The sequence below is a fragment of the Nelusetta ayraudi genome, unplaced genomic scaffold (genome assembly GCF_046127955.1).
Source record: "Nelusetta ayraudi isolate G7.1 ecotype Tasmania unplaced genomic scaffold, CSIRO-AGI_Nayr_v1 ptg000015l, whole genome shotgun sequence".
NCBI classification, from domain to species: domain Eukaryota; kingdom Metazoa; phylum Chordata; class Actinopteri; order Tetraodontiformes; family Monacanthidae; genus Nelusetta; species Nelusetta ayraudi.
The window spans coordinates 640,001-666,005 of NW_027466065.1; the positions used below are offsets into that span (position 1 = coordinate 640,001).

The following is a 26,005-nucleotide window of genomic DNA, read 5'->3' on the forward strand; positions in this document are numbered from 1 at the left end:
CCCCTCCTTCTTTTTGCCTCAACTGAGATGAGCTGCTTTCCGGCCCGCGCTGCTGTCATAATGTGATTTGTCGCGCTCCGGGCCCAATTTGTGCCACTTGAGTGGAGATGTCCGGTACCTGGTGGCCCAGCGTGGAAGCTTGGCCACCATTAAAATGAGAGTGCTTTAAATTCCTGGGAGCGTCCGTATCACGGCAGACCAGGAGTTGGTTGGTTTGGAGGGTGAACGTGCCGATGGAGCAGCAGCAGGAGGAGGGAACCTCTGGTAATGACAAACAGAACTAAAGGGAGAGTATGAAAGGAACTTATGTAGCAGTTTCGAATCATTGAATTTTTAAAGAAATAGCACAACAACAATCACATGTGAGATTTTTTTTTTTTTTTTTTTTGTAAAGATGCGAAGGAAGGCATGCAGAGACTGTTTCGGCACGCCCAAACAGGTGAAACAGTGTCGGGGGTGGGGTAGAGAGGGCGAATAAATCAGGTTGGCATCGGTGATACAAGGTATCATCTGCATAAGTGATTAGGCAGAAGAAGACGCGCTGCCCATTCATCCGCTAAAAGCCCTCAGTCGAAGGGCCAAATACTGAGAGCACGTCTCCCAGGAGGGACTAGAGGGCAGAAGAGAGCCACGCTGGTGCCTCCTTAATCCCCCTCCTATGATGAAGTGAGCTCGCGCCGCTCGGCTCCCGGGCCGGGGCAGGATCTGGAGGCACTATGAAGATGGATAACCTCGCTGATCCCTCCGCATGTCTGCACAAATGATTTCCCAGCTCTCCAAATATAAGATAATGCCTCCGCATCTGTGTTTGGTTTTTGCTGCCGGCATCGCCGGCGCTGCCGGGCGTTTGCCAGCGTCGCTGCACTTTATTTATTTGTCCTGAGGGTTGTTCCAATCTTTCATTCAAGGAAAGAAAAAAAAAAACTGCCTCATACACCACCGAGCGCCAGGGATCCAAATCATGACTCAGACGCGGCGACACAGGCTGTATTTTGCTACGGCCTGCGTGAGTCGAGCTCTCACTTGATGTGGAGCGGCGGGGACCACACACGGCGGCTGAGGCAGGTACATGCCGAGGATGAGTCGGGAGGGAGGGAGGGAGGATGCGAATCGAACGGAAGCTGCGGAGGAGCGGCAGGCGTCCAGCTGCTTCCACGGCCCAGCATTGATGTCCACGTCTTCAAAAGGGCGACGGCGGTCCAACGTCAGCCCAGCCAGACACACACACACACACACACACACACACGCCATGCCATGCACATATTAAGCAGGTGATCTTGTTCTTTTTCCCCTCTCCTTCATTGTTATCCCCAACCTCCCCCCTTTATTTGGCCGGGCGCCTCGGTCCGTTTTTTTCGACCCCCCCCCCCCGGTTTGCGCCGCGTGTTGACGGGAATTATCAGTCCAAGAAGTTTCCTCCGCGTCTGCCCGTACCGCACAAGACGAAGACCTTGCGAGAGCTCCGCCGGTGTTCTGGCCCTTCCTGAGTTGCGGTACTCTCGGGTGTGTTTCATAATGGTACTTGGAGCGTTGCAGCCTGATGTATCGTCCCCGTGGGAGAACCTGCGCTCCGCACCAATCTATCAGTAGTCCCCCTTCCTCCCCTCCCTCACCCCCCCACCTCCTGGCCCGAGGAAGGACAGAGTGACACAGTGAGGCCTCTCCCATTATACCCCCCCCTTCTCCACCACCACCACCAGCACCACATCATATTTAAAAATTACTTAGAATTGATGGTGTGTGTTTTCTTTTTTTCCCTGTGTTTTGTTTCCCCTCATGGAAACGTCCTGACTAATCACACGCAGGCCCTTGTGGCTTTGCAGATGTTTTCACAGCGAGGAGGAAATCTTCTGTTAGTAAGATTAAAGATAATTTTGTCGCGGGATCTGCGAGCCGCCCGACAAAAGAGACGATGCGTCGGTGTTTGGCGGTCATTAAAACTGCCAATTTGTCGCTTTATTTTATCTGACGTAATTGATCTTCACTTCAGCCTTGATTTTTTTTTTCACGTTTTTTTTGACACCCCCTCCCCCAAACCAAAAACATTTATTTTTCTAACTTTGATTATGATTATAAAAATATGACTCCTGTTTAGTTAAGCTGAGTTTACTTTCTTTTTTTCATGCAATAACACTACAGCTCTTGGTTTTTCTTAAGTGGGAAGGAGACAAGGTAATTACCTTTTGGGCAATTAGAGAAAGGGGCTGAGGGAGTAGGAAAGTCATTTTCTAACCCAAACATCCTGGTCCGAGGGGCCGGAGCGGCTGGACAGCCTCCTGGAGGCCGCTGGCGGCCTCGCGGGGAGCCGTCGCCGGGGAAGTGTATCGGCGTTTGTTTTCTTTCTCCGGAGGGTCGGCCTCTGAAACTTGTGCCAGATGAGACGCACCTGAAACGCAGCGGTGGAAGTGATTTACTGCGCCGGCTCAGACGCACCTTTGTGCAGGAAATCCAGCTTTTGTCTCATTGCGGGTCGGGGAGGAGGCTGCTGCGGCTGCGGGTCGTACGTTCCAGTCTGCGCATCTGCAAGTCGCGTATTGTTACTGTAATAAGCCGCCATTGTGTAATACCCAAATCATGGTTGAACAGGGACGAATGAGTACGATAAAACAAATTGTAGCACTGGGAGGGTTTGAAAAAATAAATTTCCTTCAGAATGTTAACTCTGATTTGCATTTTTTCAAAGTGCAAAAAAAACAAAAAAAAAACAGTTTTCCTCATCATTGTATTGAAGCTCCGCGGCACCAACTGATGAAACGGCTTCGCCACGCTGGGTTTCTATTGCCTCAGCTGCATATAGGTGGTTGGTGTCTCATGTTTCTACGCAGCAGCCAGCAGAGCGCCAGATTCCTGTGAAAACACTTTAAATCCACTGGAACTGGATTTGACTTTGGCTCCACGCGACACTGACAGACATCGGCGTTCTTCTGAGGCCAGAGATTGAGTTTTTCTTGATGGAGAGCCGCAGATTTTACCCTGGGGAGAAAAAAAAAAAAATCATGAAAATCGTAAAGAAAAGTATTTAAATATATTTGCTTAAAAAAACAAGCATAGCAAACAGACATGAGTTTGTTTTTTGTTTTTTAAAAAAAAATACATTTTGGATAAGTAAACCAATATTCTCCTACGGTTTAAAAAAACAAATACTGTTCTACTCTAAAATAATTATACAAATAATATAATAATGTATAATTCTAATAATCATTTATTTATTTAGTACCAGAAAAAACTTTTTTTTAGATATAATATAATTTAATGGCTGTTTTATGAGGTGTTTATTTCTGAATTTCTTTTTTTCTTTTTTTAAACACATTTAATTTTTTTGTAGACTGTAGAACAAGAATAGATCTCCACGAGTTCAGGTCTGTTATTTACAGATTTTAAAGTAGACAAGAGGCCAACAAAATTACTGGCAGTTTAAATCTGTTAAAACCAAAAACAAGTGGTCGGCCTTTCAAAGCTGCCAGAGGCTGATCAGGACGTGCAGACTGGCTGATGGGCCCGAGAGTCTGAGGAGTGTGGAGGCACTGCGGAGCTCCTCCTCCTCCTCCTCCTCCTCCTCCCCCTCCTCCTCGACCCATCCCCCATCCTCCTGCCGGCCTCCTCGTCCGCGAGATCTGTGAGCGTCACTCTGCAGGCCCGGTCGCAGCGCTGACAGTGCCGACCAAAGATCAGCGCCGCAGCTTCAGCGCCCCCTGAGTGACGGCCGGCCGTCACGGACGAGGCGGCGGCGAAGAATTCCGCGCTGAAACCTCGCGTGAAAAATCAGGCTGTGTAGGAATGAGAGCGAGGAGGCGGGGGGAAAAAATGTTTTCTTTTTCTTCTTCTTTTTCGTAGGTGAATTTTATGCGAGCCGACTGTATGACAAATGCAATTCATGCGTCGGCGCCTCCACCGACGCTGGAAGCCTCCCGCCCTCGCTTCCACACGGCAGACCTTTTTAAAATGTGTCCTTTCACGGAAAGGAGGTAGGAGCTCATATTTGCGCTCACGACTGGCTGAGAATTAGTGTTGGCGTCGGCACAAGAATCCCTAATGAGCAAACACTGGATGACATCATTTCGAGGGGGTGGAATGAGCTTGATTAGAGTAAAACCCCCTACTCTCACCTTGGCGCAGGCACCCAGCTGCTCTGCTGTCTGCCTGTCAGAGCCACTCTCGGCTGGCCTGCTTCTGCTTTCTGCACCCCCGCGGCCCCCCTCCCGCCCGCTACCACCACCACAATGTGCTGTTTTTAGCATGGAATTAGAGCTTTTAAAGGGGGGCACGAAGACGAGCCAGTGTCGAAGTCCGAGTAGTTTAGTCCGCCTTGGTATGAGTTTTCACAGTGATGCCACTCGCCATTAGGCTCGCTGAAAAAAAACCCAACAAGCCACACCTGCACAACTGTCTGCGAGCGCGGCAGGAAGGTTCACATTCGGCAGAACACGGAGCAGGAAATGGAAAGTTGACCGGTCGAGAGCGCTCCGTTCGCTCTCGGACAAAACCTGCAGGACTGAATTCTCTCTCCGCCTGATGAGTGGAACAAAGATCCCCTGGATCGGAACGCTGCGCCAAATATATTCTGTCGTCACTCTGCAGAGAAACGGATCCTGCATAAGTGGCGTAGATGTGGAAGAAGTGAACTGTGCACACTCACTTTTCTCCCTTAACCCATTTATTTGTTGTCGTTCATCAAATGAGGCCTCGCGGCTGAGTAGGTAGGCACGGGTGAAATGTGCTAAATGGCATTTTAATGAAGCCGCAGTGCACTTTGCATGGGATTTTTTTTTTTATGACAGAAGGAATGTTTTTCTATTTGGTTACTGTGTTTGTGTGGGTGTGTCCGAAAGCCTCTTAAAACACAGTCACAGACAGTCTGAAGTCTGCAATGCGATCAAAAGTGCTTTTATTGAGTGTTGATACTCGCTGGTGCAGACTGAACCTGCAGCCAGGCCGCTTAAGGTCTCGTCATTAACTCCCTCCTCAAGAAAACTCTGGTTTCTGTGAGATTCTTTTGCAGCATTTTGAAGGTCAGAGATGTTGAGCACCGTCTTCATGGGTGAGCCACTATTAAAAAAAATTATGCTTGACATGGAATTGACTTCAAATGGAGAATTTGTTTTCATCCAAATGCATCATTGACATGTGTACTAGTTGCCTGTAGTCGCCGTCAAACACCAGTTGTGAAATTGTTGACTAGTGACAGTGGATTGAAAAACTGCACTTATATTAACATTAAAAGTCGCATGTTATCCGAAATTCACTGTGTCCAGCCGCCAGAAATTCTTTTTAGTACTTTTAAATTATGTTATAGAGCACACAATCTTGAGGTCCGGTCTGTGATGTCACAAAGGGTCAGTACTAGCTCACTGACACCACCACCATGGTTCGTGGCAACAGCTTTGTCCACGTGTTACAGTTGCGTGAGACCAGCAGCTGCCTTGTTTTTGTCCTCTTCCAAGGTAAACATAGTCTATATTTTTAGCAGGAAGTTTTTTTGTTGTTGCAGGATGATTAAACAGAGGGCTAAATATGTTGTTTTCTGAAGATTTTTTAGGCTTTCTAATCATGAAAAGCTGCCTGGGATGGAAAAATGAGGATCTGAAAATGGCCTTAAGTAACTGGCCTTTTAAATGTCCCATAAGTCAAATTTAACCGTTGCTCCACGAAGAACAAAGAAAGAATTTGGACGCCAGTCATCAAGTGCATCCGAGAAGTTATTTAAGACTTGAAAGACGTGGCCTGTTTTTTTTTTATTTGTCATTTTCTGAACTTTTTTAGCTAGCCCTTGAGAGTTGTTGGAAAGATTAAACTCGCTTGATTGAAGACACACTGGCTGTTTTTGCAAAGCCCGTCACTAGCTCACACACTCAGTGTGACATTGATGTAACTCGCCCTGTGACATGCTGCGTATTAATCAATTAATGAATTAATTAATTAGTAATTAATACCAGTCGCCACGGGTCAGCCAGTGCAGTCGTGGCTGTACTCGGCGGTGGCCACTGTCACCGTGTCCACCGAGGCCCTCGGGAGGGTTGAACTTGACTTGAACATATGTCTTCAATTTTAATAGCTCTCTGTCCGTCCGTCCGTCCTCCCCAGATGGCCTAGAGGAGGGAGGGAGGGGGCAGAGGGGTGAGGGCGGGGGGCGGTTGCCTGAGAAGCTGCATTTCATGTAAGAATAATTTGTGCTAAGTAGCTGGGCGATCTGTTTGTTACGCCAGAGCTGACAGTTTGTTTATGTTTCTTGAGGAGTATGATGGATGGGGAAGGAGTTGATGCTAATTAGACTAAATTGTCGCGAAGAATGCTGAGGGTCTGCGCAGCGCTGCCGAGGCCAGTTTCCATTGTTCCTGCATCTTCGCACTTTGGCCCTAATTGAATGGAGCTTGGGCTCATTCATCATAGTGGTGGGAGTCCTGGAGCAGCGAAGAGGAGAAAAAAATATATATATATATGTAATATATGAAGATCATTTTTTGTGCACGTACTCCAGAAGAAGAGACACAACCAGACTCCAACTGGAAATGAACTGTTTTCTCCGTGGATTTGACCAGAAGGCAGGGACCCGCCAGACGTTCTCTTGAAGACCAGGATAGACCCTACATCGTTCATTACCATGGCAGGATTGTTTCAGTGTTGAGAGTCCTGCAGGACAGCCCATAGCACTTGAAGATTAAGTTAAGGCAGCTGTTCTGGTTTTCAGTATCTCCTTACAGGTTGCCAATGTGTAGCCACCCATTTAAAATTTAAAAAGCCCCGAAAAGGTACGGGTGTCGTTCGTATTTTCAAAAATTGCAAGAAAACTTGACTTGTGGAACCCTGAGGAGTACAAGTGTCGAGCAATAATGATTATTTGGACCTAAAGAGTTGGAAACAAACCTATTTCCATCCAAGACCCAAAACCCACTGCAAAAACGACAACAGAAGGCTGTGAATAAGATGAGGCAGAAGTAGAATGACAAGTCAAGAATTACACACTTGTTGGCCTTTCCCGTTGACTCTGAAAGGAGTCTTACCTCACCTCTGGACTGCCCGACTACTCACGTCTGTTTAGGTTCTCAGTCATCAAGGTCATGACTGTTTTTTAGGTTCTTGAAGTGTTCTTCTCAACCAGCATCATCTGTCTTCCCTCTATCAGACATTTCATTGTCGGACCCGGAGTCATACGTTCGAACAGGTGAATCGCTCAATCGGAAAACAGCTTTGAGAGGGAAAGGATTCGCTCCAGCTGAGCCCATGCATGCTGCACTCTGAATCTCATGCACACTTTGGGCCAAGCCAGACAGTCCAGTTGTGTTTCACACCCAGTTAGTTCCTCATCCCAGAAACAAACCTGACACGGCATCTGCAAGTCATTAGCCCTCGAAACATGTGCACTACAACAATGCTGTAAACAAAATGGCATTGTCACCGAGGGTATATGTGCGAAGCTAACAGAGAACAGAGCAGGGTGGAGCCGGCACATGTTCAAGCTCACGTAGGCCTGACAAGGGGCTTAGCTTCCCCCCACTTGTGGCCCAGTTCAGCTGGAGTTAACCTCGCAGTACCTTCAGTGGTCTGGGGCTGAGTGAGTTGGTGTTGAACTTGAGCAAACTCGCTGTCCAATTTGTCTAAAGTAAATAAATACGTACATTTCTGCTCAGACAACCTCCACATACTCTCAGCGTTCTGCACTTTGGCCTGCAGAGTCGAGTGGAGCTGGAATTATAAGTCCACCAGAACTTATAAACTTTTATGTGTAGTCCATCTATTGCCATCCAAATCAGTTTAGCAGCAAACTGGAAACTGCATAGGTCTAAAAACCTGGAAAATCTTCTGGCCCTATAAATTCTCAAAATTTTAATGCTATTTATTTTTATTCACTCTTGACTTTCCAACATCTTCTTCAGCTGTACAGTGTTCCCATTGGAGCTCTAATTAAAAGCCTCAGGGAACTATGTAGCACCAGTCCAGTTTGGGTGTCATTGAGCTGTGTAAATGTCTGAATAATTTGACTCTCTGCTGCATTATCCGGACGAGGTAGTCCGACTGAGAAATTCAATTTTCGGCAAGATTAGCTTCTGGGCGGTGACAGGATAGTGCAGCGATTAGTATTGTCGACCCACAGCAAGAAGGTTGTAGGTTCAACCCTGGGACCTTTCAGTGTGGAGTTTGTGAGCTCTCTCTGGTTACTGTCAAGTCCTCCCACAGTCCCAAGTCACCAAGGGAGGCGAATTGGGAACTCTAAATTGTGAGTGCGAATGCGAATGGTTGTCCAATGATGGTCGCCCAGCGATGAACTAGCGATCTGTGCCGGGTGTAACCTCACCTTTCCCCGAAGACGGCTAGGATAGGCTCCAGCAGCCCCACAACCCTGAGTGCCAGTGATGGAAAATGAATAGATGGATGAATGCTTAGACACAGAGCTTTCAAGATGCAACTACTTGCACTACTGCAAACCGTTTGCTATCAAAGCGTAGTGAGTCTTTGCCGAAATTTAATAGCCATCAATTATCAGAAGTTGCATGTTCCTCTTGTGTTTGGCTTCTTGCTCCAGTCAAAGAACATCCAAATTCGGTTAATCTACGACTCTGCAACTGTCCATGTGTGCTTGCGTGTTGGGCTGCCGCATGTCTCGAATGCTCTGCTAACCTGTGCGAGGTTGCGTCAGCCCCGAAGACCCTGCTGGTCTTCCGTGGGCCGTGTGGGAGCCGACGCTGTCAGTTTGTGAAATCTGCTTTCTGTTTTCTTGGCTTGTTAGAGGCATCTCCTGCAGCTGCAATGCATTGTGGTTTGTTGAGTCTGCTGTCAGTTGTCCGTTCCTCCTCTGTCTTGGATTCCTTCTTGGTTGGGTTGTCAGGACAAAATGAGGCCTTTTAGCGATGCTCTTTAATTCTCCCAGCAACTGACATCAAAATTTGAATCTCTTTGCAAACGTGGCACTTTGCTTTGCCGAAAATAGCTCGACGTGACTTCATGTTTTCGCTGTCTTTTGGCACGTTAACTGGAATATGACAAATACACAACTAAACAATCAAACGGAGAAATGCAACGGGCTTTGCCAGTGCGTATTTTTCTTTCTCACTGTCAAAGTGATTTAGGGGAGAATTTTTTTTCTCCCTTTCAACTGCGTCCATGGAGAATTCGTTGTTTAGGATTACTGTCTCTGAAGCTGCACGTGTCCTCACTGGCACGGGACCGACTCTGTCGCGTCTTTGAACTGTCTGGACAAGTACAAAGACACGGCAAATGCTATAAAGCTAACTCACTTACAATATGCTAAACGTCTGAGGTAATTGCATTTTAGCAAATTTAATTTTGCGGCATTAAATATTGTTAAAAGCATGTTTAACTTAGCATGCGTGCATATTGGGCTTGGAGCTGATACTGTATGGGTGGGATGCCGGGTAAGGATTTTAAGGACGGGTTGGGGGGCGACGCACAGGGCGAGCGTGAGGGGATAGAGAGAGGAAGTGAGTTAGCCTCGGATGGGCGAGAGTGAAACCCGAGCATGATTGAGTTAAGCGAGAGGAGACAGGAGCCCCGGGGCTGCCAGTCGGATGCTGTGTGTGTATACACGGCATTCTTGTCATGCTGCCCTGTTAGCATGGGGAGATTGTGATGGAGTTATCTGGCCTGGCCCTAAAAACGGCCCGTCATCTTGTGTATACACAAAGAGGTAGCGCTCGTCTGTGTGTACGCTTGCACGGTGCCAGCAGCATTACTCACCGGCCGCCTGGGACTGGGGCAAAGCCTCGCCTGGTTCCCTAAAGCCTCCCCGTGGAAATCACTGCATCCTCTGTATTCTCAGAAGATGGAGGTTATACAAACAGCGATGGAAATGAGGTCTTAGAGGGTGAAACTGTTGCCTTTCTTGTGGGATTCATCCTCACCTGCGTCTCAAATTGTGTGGAACGGGAGCGAAAAGTGGGAATCGTAAGCTGCCCTTCAAGTGGAGAAAAGCAAACTTTTTGATCTTGACAATCTGTCTAGGTTTTCAAGGGTTTTTTTTTGTTCTCGACCAGTTATAATTTCATATTTTTTAACCTACCACCACAGCAAGCAGTGTGCTATACGCTGTTTGAGCTGGTAGAAAGAGAGGGAGAGAGAGAGAGAGAGAGAGAGAGAGACGTCCACAGTGCCGAGCCCCTGCTTCACACTGCACCCGCACTAAGCAAAAGCAGATGTTATAAAGTTTACAGAAATCAGAACATTATTTTCCTGTTTCCATTGCATTCTTCTAAACACTTAGTGAACAAGCTTTGAAGTCACCCAAGAAATCTAGTCTGCGGGAGAAATGATAGGATCTCCTGGAGCAATGGAGCCAGGGAGGTGGCGGCGGCGGGGGGTCTGAGCGAGCGAGCGGGCGAGCGAGCGAGAGAAGGAAGGAAGGAAGGGGGGACAAGGCGGAGCTTGGAAGTCAGTGAGTGAGAGAGTGAGTGGTGGTCCAGGCATGGGGGCAGGTCAGTGATTGTCGGCTCAATATTTCTGGCTCTTTGGAATCACCGGAACGGGAACGGATTTGCACATCTTGAGGGCGATTCCCAAAATCATCTCGTCAGGCTGGTTGTGATCTCTAGCCGGGTGGGGGGAGGGGAACCTGAGCTGAGCTCGGCGATAAGCCGTGTTTAGGCAGGTCCGATCATCGCGGTCAGATAAAATCCCGCCGCAGGCGGCATGCGCCACCGCCAGGAGCCCCGCATGAGCCGCCCGTAACGCCGAGCCAATTTCTTAACAGGCCTTACAGCCATTTCAGTAATGTGGCCGCCTGGCAGGCAGGCAGGCAGCTCGCTGGCTGCAGGCTTCAGCAGCAAGTCGCCTATCATGCGTCCATCTTTCACCTATCCTGCATTAGTGCAGCCGCAGCGCCAGCCCCTGCTTTCCCAAAACCGTCTCAAGTAACCCAGCGGCGGTAATGAACGCGCCTCGCTCTTTGCCGCCACCCCCTCGTCCCTCCTCCTAGATAAAAAAGATTCAATTGTTTAGAGGTACAGTGTGTAAAATTCTGCCATCTTGTGGTCAGATTTTAGATTACGGCTCTCATTGGCTCACCCTTTCTCTCCCTAGTTTGCCGGCGAACTACGGCGGCCTGCACGGACAAACCGGGATACCTCGCTCACCTTTTTCTTCGTTGGTTTATTTGAGGACGACCTGAACTGTCCACACTGGCTTTCTTACAAATATGGCAGTACAAGATTGCAGCTAACTGCTGAAATCACTTTTATATATATTCGGCATTTACAATATAACATTTGAATTGGATTGTACTTATTCAGTCATTTGAAAGCACAGAAATACAAACAATTAGGGATGGTTTTAAATCAAACCGACCGTATATCTGTCTTTGACTGAAGAGGCAGGGGCAGAAGCTAAATGCTTATATATGCCTCGCCTACATGCAAACAACAATAATAATAATAAAAAATGATAGTATTAATAATAATAAACGGCTTAAAATCATAAATCAGATTTTACAGACTCGACCTTTAAACACTCCCCTTTTGCGAATGGACGGGCTGTACGTTTTCAACAAAAGCACGTGACCTCCAGGACGTCCCGCCGACGGGTCAAGGCATCGTCTGCGTTCCCTCGACTCGCCGCGACTCTGGAGCGACACCACGGCTCCCCCAGGACGCGCGAGACATCAATGTCACCATCACTTGGTTTTGATTTAGCCGTGCAAATCGCCCTCGTTACCGCGCATTAGTGGCGCAGGGAGATCACAAAATGCACCCCACCCGCGCTTTCCCAAGCCCCTCAATCCTCTCCGTCCCCCCTTCCTCCGCGTTCAAAGCCGCTCTGCCTCCTCTCAGCCCTTGTTGCGCGCTAATGCGGTGTGGCGTATGAATCACGACGCGCAGGGGCTCATCCGAGCGTCTGCAGACGGGGGACCTCACAGGACAGCCACCGCGCCGCTTCCTGCTCTCTCATCTCGGCCCGAGACACGAACTACCCCTCCCGTCCCCGCCAGGAGGACAGGGGGGGAGGTGCATAATTTAATAAAATGTTTGACATTCCCAATTAGGGAGCAGGCAAAGTGGCCTGGCAGCGTTCCCCCGGCAATATGGAATTACAGAACTGTGCCCGGTGATCCACCCACACGTGGTGGGTCCCCGCAGCGGACGCGTCTCTGCCGGGGCCCTCCTCGGCAAAAACAAAGTGCCTGCAGAGAGCGCTGGAAGATTGCCAGCTTGGATTGCCACTGAAAACCCATGAGAACTTTCCTACGAGATCTCTAAACGCGTGCAAGCGAGGGGTCGGCCTCAGACGACGGAAAAAAAAGAGAAAGGGATGATGAATACGTAGAGCGGACCAGCAGGTATTTTGGTCTGAGGCAACTCTCTTTGTCTGCCTTGTTTCTTCTCCTCACGCTCCACTGTTTTTGTTGGCGCCGCCGCCGCCGCCGATGATGATGATGATGAGGATGCTGCAACGCTGGAAAACGGCTGGTGGGAATTTTTTTTATTTTTTTTGTAACTTTACTGGAGGACAGGGAACATGGGTCATAAAACGTGCCTCCATTTTCCAAGGCAAAAAAAGCAAAGGAAGGGAAAGAAGAAAAAAATACCCTCACCCCCCCCCTGTCAAAGCAGAAGACCACTGTGGGAAGTCTGCATCATATGGAGGCATTTGTTGTGTGGGAGGGCCGAGATGTGCAGAACCACGAGGGAATTTAGGTGACGCCGCGTCATGGTCACAGAGTGTTTTTCAGCGTTTTCTCGCTGCGACGGGCACAGTGAGGGGGGGGTGGGGGGTGGGGCGCTCCTCCTCCTCCGGGAGCGAAGAACAACAAGCGGGGAGGGAGTCCTGACTCCCACCCACCACCACTACCACTCCCCTGGGGGAAGGCTGAGGGGGAGACCCTCCGCATTCCAGGCCGAGCAGTAGGCTGCCTCACCCAGTCACACCGGGAGACTGTCCATCATCCTGCTGTCAGGGCGACCCAGTCTGCAGACCGCAAATAGCCTGCACTGCTGTTATTAAAATGTGTGTGTGTGTGTGTATATATATATATATACACACATATATATATAAATATATATACATATACATATATGTATGTATGTATGTGTATATATATATATATATATATATATATATATGTATATGTATATATATATATATATATATATATATATATGTATATGTATATGTATATATATATATATATATATATATATATACATATACATATATGTGTGTATATATATATATATATACATATATATATGTGTGTATATATACATATAATTATCATTATTATTATTAGTAGTAGTAGTATTTTTAGAAAACACATTTTTACATTGGACTATGATGGGCTTGAAATAAGATTTGTTATTAAACAAAACGTCCCCTGAAGTCAGAATTTTCAGGTTGGATCCCCAGAACGTCGTCAGCGCTCTAAAGTTTGCCGTTCAGCGTGACCGCTCTGGAAGTCAGTACGAATTAAACCATAGAGTCCATAAATGCTTTTTTGCCGTGTAACTAAGACAGAACGGCACACTCGCTTACTGGCGCAGCGCCCCCACCTGGCCTGGGCCCTGCCTCCTGCCAGAACAACTCTAGTCCCCCTTGTCCTGCTGTCCTGCCTCGTCCAACATCTTCTTTCGCTCTCTTTCCAATCTCGGGGTTAGCGAGCGAGCTAACAGGCTAGCGGCTAACGACGGCCCTGCACTTCCCATCACGTACGAGAGTGTTTCTCGCTGCTTCTGGCCTCGACGGGGGAAAACTTGTCTTGTTGCTTCGGGATTATTTTCTTCACGCGTTTCGTGCGCATGTGCCGTCCAACCCCTCTTGGGGACGGACGGTTTGACGCGGCCTCGGCAGGACGCTCCTCGTCTAGCGTGCTGTTTTTCTGGGTGTGAACGAGGAGAACACGCGGGGTGAAAGATGGCCCCGCAGGACCCCGGCACAACCCACCAAAGTTTAAGTAAATAGAAAGGGGAGGGGAAGGGAGGAGGGGGGGGGGGGGGGGGGGGGGTAACCCTGGTGGTCCGGGTTCCTTCCTTCTCCGTGAATGTTTTCTCCCTCCTCCTCCGACCTTGTTTGGACAACAGTGTGCAGTGTGCTGCGATGTTTTCCCCAGCGGCCCAGTCTGGTGATTTGCTCTGATTTGATGGTGCAACTACTTTATATTCATGATGCGGCAGCTCTACGCTGAGCGGAACGCCGCCACCGCCGCCGCCACTGCTGCGTGCTCTCTGTAGATACATTTAGAGACCTGCGGCGTGAAAAACGGGGGGGAAAACCCGCATTTTTTTTTTTTTTTTCCCCACGGTGACGATCCAACTAAAACGTTTCAATATTTTCATTGTAATAAATCACGGCTTTGCTCAAACAAATTAAATGAAAGTTTTACAACAGCGCATTTTGAAAACGGGGGGGGAAAAAAAACGATGTGCCTCAGAGCAGCGGCGGCACAGTTTGTATATTTAACAGCCGCATGCCACATCGTCGGTGTCAAACACGATTCGCCCCTCGTCTGTCCTCCCCTCCCAAAATTAAAGTTTAAAAAAAAAAAAGAAGGAAAGAAAGAAAAACCTTCTGTTCGGAGGTCGTGTTTTACCCTCCTTTTTTTTTTTTTTTTTTTTTTGCAACTTTTAAAAACATCTCAAGCGTGGTAAACATCTGAAATGAGTTGCTGCTGAAGAATTTCTTCGCACTCTGCATTCCAGCCTTTTGTCCAACCGCTTCTCGGCATAATTAAAAGCAGACCGCTTTACGTGCTTTTTGCTCGGCGTAATTGGGCCTCGGGTTCCGAGGTGCCGCTCCTGGACCCGGTCGTTATTACCGCTCCTGGGCGCTGTCGTCCCATTACGCTGCAGGACGTGACTGGGGCCGCTCCCCCTCTGCGCTGCCCTGTGCCGACTCTTTTGCTGCGTATCAGTGCCGCAGGGTTAATGATGGGTAAAAGTGATTTGGATGATTTGCTCCCGTCGTATAAGCGTAAATCGTCTTGAGCGTCGAGTCGACGAGAGCCTTTCTGCTGAGCTCACTCTTCTCTCTTTCTTTCTCTCTTCTGTTTTACTGTTCCACTGGGGAAATTAGCCTTTTTTTTCTTTTCTTTTCTTTTTATTAGTGAGTAGCTTTGGTGACGTCTGACTTCAAACTGAAGCCAGGTTGTGTTACTGCAGCGGATGAATGATTCACAATGAGCTGTTCTTGACAAAAAAGCTTCCGTCTGATGTGACAAATAATTATGAAATAATGACAAATGAACAAAAGCAATTTTATTCATTTTGATTTCAATTGGATTGGATATAATTGGAATTATACTAATTTCATGATAAAGTGACTATATGAGCTCAGAATTAAAAACCCTCTGAATAATATTTTAGTCTTTCTGGCCATTTTAAATTTTGTAAAACAAAAAAAAAAGTTTATTTTTTTTATTTTTTGACAAATCTCACAAAGCCGTGTGTGTGAAATCGCCACATTCGGCTGCCTCCTTTTCAATCTCTTTGTTTTCTCACCTGCCATCGATGCCGCGGCTCGGCGGCAGAGCCATTAACTGTGATCGCGTGCACGTCCGCGTCTGAGATGCATTTTTCATCGCCAACAGTTACTTTGCATCCTGTCCCCCGCGGCCACAGCAGAAGAACATCTCTCGGCGGTCGGTGGAGCAGGTGCACACTGCACGTTGACACCCCCCCCCACCGTCTCCCTCCCAACACACACACACACACACACACACACATGATTCAGTTGGTGTGTTTTTGATTGGAGTGTATTGTTTGGCTTCACGCCACTCCGCAGGCTCTGTGTGTGTGTGTGTGTGTGTGTGTGTGTCTGCTCCAGGCTGATGCCTATCTCCTATTTTGCCAAACCCTTAAATTCTTACTTATCAAGACATGTGATTGGAGGAACGTCCTTATACAAATTTGAGCCGTTGATTCAACAAAGTGCAAAGTGACATGTTTGGAATTTTTCCCAAGAAACAAACAAAGATGCAACACGGATCCGCTTTGTATTGCTGGCTGATAATTCCAACACAGGCTGCTGCTGCTGTGTCAATGCCTTCCTCGGCGCTTTTAGCTTTGTAGACTCTATTACAAATGTGGCGAATATATATATATATATATATATGTGTATATATATATATATATATATAGAAAAACATGAATTTGTCATTTTTTTAATGGCACTTCAAACCAAAAAAAGTCAAATTTTTTCATTATCCTCCTTAAAAATGTGACCTGTTGCAGAAACTCATATTTTTAGACTGGGGGAGGCGGCAGTCGGCTGCTAGAAGTTGCGTCGTCAGGAGCCTCGGAGCACCGAAGTCTCCAACATCCAATTTCCAGGGTGTTCCTGATTCAGAGAAGGCCCCGGAAACCTCAGCCTTAAATCTGATGGGCGGATGCGAGACGAGACGGACAGTAGAATAACACCACGTGCACTTTGTTCGCCCCAGCCTGCAGTAAAAAAGCTCGGGAGAATTACAGAGTGAGAGACAGTTTAACTCCAGGTCATAAATATGTGTTTGGAATGTTTTTTCCCCTTTATGTTTTTTTTCTTTTCATTTCTCCCTGCGTCCCCTCCCTCAGTGTTCCTCCTGTCGGTTTTCAACATTACGCCTGAAATTTCAGAAATCTGACTAATTTCTCTCTGTAGCCTTTCAGATATAGAAAATAATAATACTGTAAACTGTGATTTAATGGTTCAATAATCAAGTGCGAGCGTAGAAGTCGTCTCTTAAATTGTGTTTCGTCGTCTATTGTTTTGTTTATCTGCCTCATTTTTTTGAGCTTTAACTTGCATATTTTTCAAATCCCCTTTTTGGTTTCTCTATCACGCCCTCGCTCACACACACACACACACAGACACACACATGCACACGCACACTCAAACTTTTTCTGATGTCTCTCTCCGCCCAGACTCACTTTTTCCCCTTCGGCCAGTTTCTCCCCTTTGTGCTTGTCTTTCCTTGGATGCTCACCTAAACAGACTGTGTGTGTGTGTGTGTGTGTGTGTGTGTGTGTGTGTGTGAGAGAGTGAGAGAGAGGTCTCCTTCCTTGTTCCCAGCCTGTGGGAGAGTCCCTACCCAAACCGCAGCAGCGTAATAATCACTTAACCCAAATCAGTCGCAATCAGGACGAGCCGGGGCTGCAGCTGGGAGGCACCCAACCTCACGGCGGCACTGGGCGAGAGAGGGTAAAGCGAGAGGGCGGCTGAGTGTATGGGGGCGGGGCCGTGGGGCTGGGCGGGGGGGGGGCTCGGGATGATGATGATGACGACGAGGACGAGGACACTGATGACCGGGAGGAAGATAAAGACGCTCGGCCTCCGTCGTGCCATCCCGGTCTGGCGGCGGTTAGCGAATCAACGGGGGGAAGTCGGCGAAATCAGAGCCGAGGTTCCTCCTGCAGAGTGAAGGTTAAACGCCCGGAGTGTGTGCGTGTCTGTGTGTGCGCGTCTGTGTGTTTTGTCTACATGTGATTGTTTCGTTAGGGCTCCCCAGGCCCCTGCTGAGTCACCGAATCTGATCTTGTGTGATCCAGTGATTATGTCCCGAACTGTTTTCCTGATGTTTGTGTTGTGATGTAGGTCCTGTCACAGCTGCAGGCCCTCACAGGCAGACACACACACACACACACACACACGCACACACACACGCTGGCTGGCTGGCTTGCAGGGTGGAACCCTGACAGAGCCTGAAATCTGGGCGATGAATCGCTCCGTGCAGTCGGCGGCGGCACGTCGAAGAGCCGTGCACGCCGCGCCTCCTCCAGGTTCGTCTCCTCCGCCGAGACGTCGCCACGAATGGTGGATTTCAGAGATGGAAGCCGCGTGTGTGTCTCTGCGTGTGCGTCAGCTGTTGTGCGTTGTCCACCTTGGCCCATCTGCCATTTATTAGGAGCAGGGGACAAACACGCTGATGAAAAAGACTCGGCCTCGATTTGTCTCTTCCTGACTCTCCTTTTTTTTCGAGGTGGTGGTGGTGGTGGTGGGGGAGGTTGTAGCACGTGCACGTGCACCCGGACACCGACGTTCATAACCGCATTTCCAAGCACATGTTTGCACGGCGGCGGCGGCACATGGAGCGGATTTCAAACTCCAGCGACGTGTCCACAATTGAATTTCGTTTTGTTTAAAGACGCTGGCGGCGGCGGTGCCGCCCTGCGCCCGGGACTCGGATGCACCAGCGGTGTTCTTCCTTCTCCGTCGCATCTGCCTTTGATTTCTGCTAACTAGCGGGATTATTTATAAAAAAATAAATAAAAAGATTTCTCTTGAGACGTCCGTGCCGTCCACCTCCATCCAGCAGGGGCAGCAGAGTCTCCAGCGATCCTCCAGCGGCGAACAAACATTGCCACCGGTTTATCTTCTTTAGCTCCGCCCCTCCGGAGTGCGCCGGCGTCATCCGCGGGCGCACTCATCCCTCACGCCCGACCTTTGTTAATTGCAGCCGACGCCGCTGTCGGAGAATTCTCAAGAATTTTTTCGTAGAAAGTGAGGCGGCGGGTCTTAACAGCTAAGCTGCCTCTGACCGGAGTGATGGAGTGGAGGAGTGGACAGGGACGAGGCTCCGGGGCGGCTCGGTGACAAGGTGTTGAAGCGGAACAGCCCTCGGACAAACGGGGAGAGGCGAGGCGAGGCTTTGAACTTCCCCAGGCCTTCGCGTAAACACACACACACACACACACACACACACACGCACAAACATACACACACACACACACACACACACACACCTGAGTTTAGTCCACTGTGTGGTAGCCGAACTACCACAAACCCGAAATTATTTTTGACTTAAATGGGTTTTCAAGTTTATGCTAGCCCCATTAAAATCATTAAAATGCACTTTATCAATAGAAATATATATTTTTGGATTACAATTACCTCTTTTGATTTCACTTTAAAACAAACAAATAAAAAAGTGCTTCAGCATGTGAGTCAAAGGCCCAGTGTGTACGATTCAGCAGCAAAATAAAGGTAAAAAAAAATAATTAACCAAAATCTGTTTGGTTTTCAGATATAATAACTCCCAAAACCTTGGTTAGATTCACACTCTGGGCTGCTGTAGATTCACTGGTGACCAAATATCACCACCTCCTCTTCAGTGTAAACATTTATTTTTATCCTGTTGAAATCACAGTTATTAATGTTTTTTCCTTCCGATGTCTAACTACAGTCCTGCAGACGTGTTTCCATTCCATTTCCACAGCGAAACCGTGAGGGCGAAGCGCTTCTCATTTACATTTGCAAGGCTTCACGGGCAAAACTATCAGGAGCAGCAGCACACGTGTGGGAGCGAGGGAACATTTCCGCCGCTCGTCCGCACTGTTTTCTTTGCAATTTGCGCCAATTACAAAGCAACAATCCAGCGTCAACCTGTTGGAGTCGGGGCGAGCGGTGCTTTCCCCCCCGGCCGCGTTGTTTGCCTCTGCGTGGCGTCTTTGACAGAGATAATGGAGGGCCAGTTTTTTTTTTTTAACCCCACCTCTCTCTTCTCTTGCGCAGCCGGTGTGCTGCGAAGCACCTGACCCTTAAATAGGTGCTGAGTGGCGGGCCCAGTCTGGGCTGCCGAGACGTGCTCGCCCTCTGTTGACTTAAGCATTCAGACGGAGCCATCAATCATCCGGCCGTGACAGCTCTGCCCCCCGAAGCCCCGCCCGCTGCATCTGCCAGCAAAGCCCTGTGTGTGTGTGTGTGTGTGTGTGTGTGTGTGTGTGTGTGTGTGTGTGTGTGTGTGTGTGTGTGCGTGTAAAAACCAGCCTGCGCTGCTTCTGAAAAGGAGTCACTCACACTTTTATCTCTCGCCTGCTTCTTACACACACACACACACACACACACACACACACACACACACCGTCCTCCGTGTCTCTTCTCCGTTTTCACCTCCGTCCTTCCCTCTCTTTTTTTTTTGTACGGAACCAGAAGGGTTGGGGTTGTGTGTCTGTGTGTGTCTGTGTGTGTGTGTTTCGACGCACACGCAGGCCTTTTAGGGGGAAAACGTTTCTTTTTGCAATTATACTTAATCATATGCGGCCGTCCCAATCAAGGGCGGCTCTGCTGATCACATTTGCATGGGTTTCAGGTTCTAGGCTTCCAGTCAGCCAGTGCAGTCACTCTGGCAGGGCTGGAGGGGTAGCGGTGGGGGGGAGGAGGAGGAGCACCTGGGCCCAATCCCTCTTCGGCATTTTTCTCTTGGAGAAACTTCTCACGCCGACTAAAATCAAACCTCCCCTCATTTTCATCCTTATTTGTATTTATCAGGAAACGGAGGGAAAAAAACAGAAAAAAATTTAAATAACAGAAAAAGAGAAAAACCCGCAATAACGAAGGAGGCGTTTGCGTGCTACTGAATGGTTTCAGCAGAACTCCCAGCCGGAGCGACCCCTCCGCTCCGTCCAGCTGACCGGCCCACCCACCCAGCCGGGCCTGCCAGCCAGCTCGCTCCCATTTGTCTTCCAACCCCCCCAAAAAAACTCCCCCTCCTCATCTTGGCCGGCTGCGGGTCAGCGTGACTGCGCCCGCATCTGAGCGAGCCGTCGGCTCAAACGGAGGGCTGCACGTGCACGTGCGTGCACAGGCAGGCCTTGCCCACGTGCACGTGCGCCGCCTCAAGTGTGTCACGACCAGTGTTGGCGAGTAATCGATGACTAGGTAATGCACTACTGTAATCAAACGACTTTCTTAGTAGCAGAGTAATGTAACGGGATTGATCGGGCAAAATTTGTAATTACAGTACCTAATAATTACTTTATCAAAGTATCGATTCCGTTACTTTTCGGAAATATTTTTTACGCTAAAAATGTCTTATTATCCACAAAATGTCGGAAATTTAGAAAAGCAACTGAAAACATCGACGTCGCAGATTGATGATGCAGTCGTGCATGCAACCTCATTGATATGCGACGACGCGCCAAAACAAGCGTGGCGGCGGCAAACCAACAATTGCGTTAGATAGCTGGAAATACAAACATTATTTTGAGTTCATCTCGTCTGAATGAAAGAATACTGCGGTTCGTCGTACGCTATGTGCAGGAAGCAAGGCGTTCTCAAGCGTTTATCTTTTCTTAACTAAAGTAATTAGTCATTGATTACTTATGAAACAAAGTAGTTAAAGAAGTAATTAGAGTACTTTTTAAAGGAGTAATCAGTAGTGAGTAGTTGGGTTACTTTAATGGAGTAATCCCAGCAACACTGGCCACGGCGTCTGTCAGTGTGATCCTCCTCCTCATTTTTCCCTCCTCGGTGAAAGGCGGCATTATAGCCCATTTCCATGACCTCAAGTGTGTGTGTGTGTGTGTGTGTGTGTGTGTGTGTGTGTGTGTGTGTGTGTGTGTGTGTGTGTGTGTGTGTGTGTGTGTGTGTGTGTTTGTGTGCAGGCATTGTAACCGCTTTCCACGACCCGCAGCCAGGACCCTCCTCGGCGGCCGGGGCCGGCCACCGGCCTCCTCTGTCTCTCTCTCTCTCTCTCTCTCTCTCTCTCTCTCTCTCTCTCTCTCTCTCTCTCTCTCTCTCTCTCTCGCTCGGCGCTTGTTTAGACAACAGCGGCGCACATGTTGGCTGAAATATGGCGGCTGCGCTCGTTTGCTCGGGTGACTGACGCTACGGCATGTGTGCCTAAACGCAGACGGCTCGCTGATTCATCCATTTATTTCGATGATGGATTTAAGAGTCGGGGCCCCGGCCAGCGCTTGTTGACGACTGCGGACGGAGGAGGAGGAGGAGGAGAAGGAGGGCGGGGGGCTGGGGGGGGCGAGAGGGTCAAATTAAATCCGGAGCGCACACGCACACACAGACAGACACACACACACACACACACACACACACACACACACACAGGTAGGGATATTTCCGCCGTCCGCGGCGCGACTGAGGGACATTATTCACGCCGCTGGAATAATTCACTGGAGCGGGCGGAGCTTTGCTTTGCGCAAGATTGATCCTCTTTGACGACGTACTGATTGCCCCCTGACGCACTCCCACTTTGAAACGGGCTGTAAAGGGTTTTGTTTATTGTGGTTCGGGACATGACGTTGGCAATCTGTTTTAACGTCAGGACGCCTCTGGAGGTACGAGCGCGCCATTTTGCTGCGAGGCTTTCTGCGTGTGTGAGGGAGAAAGAGAGAGTGAGGGAGTCCGAAGTTGCTTGTGCCAGTGTGTTTTATTACCTGTCTCATTATTAAATGTGTTGGAGGCCCGGGCCGAGCTGGGACGAAACATTCCAGCCCCTTTAATGTCTCCCTCTCGTCTCCCCCGTCCCCCTCGCTCCTCTCTTTGATAATACTTTTCCTTATGAGCCCATAAAACCAGACGCTTTCCCAGAGAACCACCCTTTTTTTCCTCTTTGCCCCTGAACAGCAAAAAAAAAAAAAAAAGTGAGGGGCGGGCATCCAAACATCGGTCTGGTATTTACTCAGATTAAGTCAGAAAAGTGAAATTATGTCTAAGAAGTTTTCTGTTTACTCTGCCAACGTGTTAAAGATCCAAAATGTCCCGCAATTAAATTATTCAGAAGAATCCATATTTAGCCCTCTGTTTACAGCCTGCTGCTTTGTTTTGATGACTGGAAGGGAACAAAAACTGAGATGGCTGAGACTCAAGGGGCGGAGCCAACACCTGGCCCGGCTGGGGGTGGGCTGGCTGGCTCTGACCTGGCAGAGGAAGCGGTGCGGAACCCTTTGTGACATCACAGAGGGACCGTCTCCTGACCGACCTGCGTTTCGGCCCACGCTCTCTGAGGCACAAGAAGTAACAGAGCGGCTGTTCTCCTGTCTGGGAAGTTCAAGTACAGCATGGAAACGCATGTGTTGTTAAGAAAACAGCAGTATTGTGAATAATGTGGGACCTTTAAGTTTCAATTTCCAAGCTGCTGCTTCCTGCTCGGTCAGAATGAAAATGTTTGCTGTTCCTGGTAGCCCCCTCTCTTCCTTTCCTCTGTGTTTTTTTTATTTTTTTTCACGTCTCGCTCCCTCCCTCCCTCCCTCCAGCGTCTCCCCTCTCCTCTTTCCATCCCTCTCCCCCTCCCCATCGCTCTCTCTCCCCGCCGGGTCGAGCGAGGCATAAGCGAATAATTAGGTAATTGCCCCCTTGATTGAGCTCAATAGGAAACATTTCAATTAGGCTTAAACTGCACGAGGAGGAAGTAGGCTCTTACAAAGGGAAACATTCCTTGTCATGCAACTGTCAGCCCCCACCGGACCCCCACAGCAGCAGCAGCAGCAGCAGCAGCGGCAGATCGGATTAGCTGGATACCAGAGAAGGAAACGCTGCCGAGGACGAAGGAGGTTGTTCCGAAAAAAAAAAAAAAAAGTGGAAGTGGGGAAAGAAAAGAGTTGGTGGAGGGCGGGGGGGTAGTCTGGCAAAGTCAGGGGGAGGCGTAGCCTCTGTTAGTTGGACGGTGAAGGGACGGCAAGAGGCGATTGCCGCAATTAGGGCAATATACAAACACTCCCCCCCTCCCCCTCCCCCACCCGCCCCCTGATATGATTTTTTTTTCCCCCTGCTGATCTCCCGTCCAGATAAGGGGGAGACCTCTCCGCCTGCAACAAATTACGAGCTCCCAGCCATGGAAGAGACGCAGTTCCTGTCTGAGAGGCAGGGGGCGAGTAGGGTGGGATTGGAGGGGGGTGGGGGGGGTGAAACCGTACAGCGAGATGACGACAAATCCAGGAAGGGGAAAAAAGACGAAAAACAACACAGCTTCATTAGCGGTGTGTGTGTGTGTGTGTGTGTGTGTGTGTGTGTGTGTGTGTGTGTGTGTGTGTGTGTGTGTGTGTGTGTGTGTGTGTGTGTGTGTGTGTGTGTCGTTAGCGTCCGCGCGCGTCTGGGCCGAGCCGCTGGCCTGCCCCCTTCTGTCATCGCGCTCACCTCTGCCGCCCCGCGTGCACGGGCCATGAAATTGAGGAGCTGGGCGCTGACCTCTAATAGAATCCGGGCGCCTGCAGGCGTTTTATGTAGGTGTTAATGGATGGTGCGCGAGCGTCAGCGTGGACAGGTGTTAACGGGGAGGCGCGGAGGAGAAGGAGGTTGTTTGTGCACGTGTGCGTGCGCATAAACCCACCGATGATTTTTCAGGTCAAATATTCCAATGCGTGTTTGAACGCGCTCGCGAGGTCCGGTTTGTTTTTCTATATCTGCATTTACGTGCGTGCCTGTGCATTTTTTTATATCTTTTTTTAGAATCTACGGCAATTAAAATCTGCCTTGTGTATCTTTTTCTGTGTGTGTGTGTGTGTGTGTGTGCGCGTGTGTTGGTGTGTGTGTGTGTGTCAGGAAACCCTGGCTGGAGCGTTCTAATCCCCGTGGGAGGCGGTGTGGTCAGCAGAGTAAACACGGCTCCATGTTAATACGTTTCCTGTGTCTGGCTGCTCGTACCTGTGTGGTTCACCTCAGCACACACTCACAACATGGCGAGTCAGATGACACCAGGCACACACACACACACACACACACCCCAGCACCGCCATCGCCACTGCCTCAAAGATGCAGCCTGTGTTTGATACAAAAGTAGAAATTGTCATTTAAAACTAGACACCCACTGATGATTCTGGAATCTATAGAGGTTTTTTTTAATTTTATGTTTATTTTCTGGCTACTTTGCAGTAAAAAAAAACAAAAAAAAAACAGTTTTTAAAGTTTACCTTGGGTTTATTTTACCTGCTAATAACTCAGGTACCCTTTTTAAGCGTTGGCACACAAAGACACACGGTGCCTTTTCAGTATTAATTATCGCCCGTGTAATCGTCCGGGACGGCGACCAATTCGTTATCTGCGATGCACTTTATCCCGCCAAGTCAACACGGAGGGGGAAAAAAAGGGGGGGGGTGGTGGTGGAAAATAATTTTTTATTTCGGGGACATTTCAAACCCATCGTGATTGTCGCGGACATCTGCTTTAATTCTCCACTGAGATGTTTTCCTTTCGTGCAGGGCAGCACGTGGAAATTTAAATTCTTGGTAATTCGAGTTTAATATTCTTGGGTAGTAATGAAAGATTTTTTTTCTTTGTCATTTGTTTTTGTGGCTTTTCTTTCCCTTCTTGTCATTTTTCTCCCGCTCGCACCACCTGACCAGAACAAACAAGGGGCTTTGCTGCCCTCCCGCCGTCAGCGACCCCTCCCGGCCCTCTCCACACAGCCCCCCTACCCCTCTAACCCCCCCCCCGCAGGGCCGGCTCGCTGTTGTGACAGCTCCCAGCGCCTGCCGTCTTGACACAGCCAAGGCTGGACGCTCACATCCGCAGTTATAATTCAGTAATTTGTGTTTGTGCGCTCGGTGACAATCGTGACAAATGAGCGGAACGCCAACCTGCGCCCTCGCCGCTGCCCCGCCTGGCTGCAGCACAGCGCGCTGACACTGCTCAGGTGTGCGCCGGGAGAGAGGCTTTGGGTTGGTGAATGGGCCGGCTGACGCGGGGGTGTTTATTTGAAATGGGATTTTTTTAATTGATGGATGATATCAACTCGGCGCTCGTGTGCGATGGTGTTTTGCAAAGGTGGTGGCGTGTTATTTTGTTTTTGTTGGGGTTTTTTTTCTCCCTCCTTCTTTCCTCCCCCCGCTCTCTCCATCCCTCCCGCCCTCTTCCTGCTGTGATGCACCGACTCCTTAACCGGCTTAAACGCGCCGTTTGTAACCCTGTCAGCCAGCAGGCCTCCGCCTCTCCAAACACACACGCTCACCCATATAGGCAGCAATCATTTAATCCCGCCGGCCACCCACCTCCACCTCCACCTCCACCCCCACCCAAACCTAGGCCCCTCTGATTTGCATTTTTTCCGGGGCATTTTTCATCGCCAGCACGTTTTGTCAGCCATATTTGTCGGGAGTGGAAGGGGGGGGGAGTGGGGTTTGGGGGGTCCTGCAAGCGGAGGCAGCCCCCTCGGCCAAACACGGGACCCATTATGGGAGCGAGGCAGCGACGGGCGGAATCGCGGCTAACGTCTTGCTCTCGAAATGAGTTCCATTCGCCGCGGCAGCTCCGCCGGTCCGGCGATGTAATACTCATATGGAGCAGTTTATGAGGATTAAGAGGTTTTATTTAGTCTGCGTGGCCAGCGGGCGTCCTCCCTGCAACCCTCCTCCATCACATC

The 26,005-nt window shown here is 49.1% G+C and overlaps 1 protein-coding gene across 3 annotated transcripts in view; it reads left to right on the top strand.

The window, feature by feature from the left end:
• The window catches only part of slc25a21 (solute carrier family 25 member 21), an 81,320-nt gene that overhangs the window by 10,108 nt on the left and 45,207 nt on the right, over window positions 1-26,005 (top strand). The window lies entirely within an intron of this gene.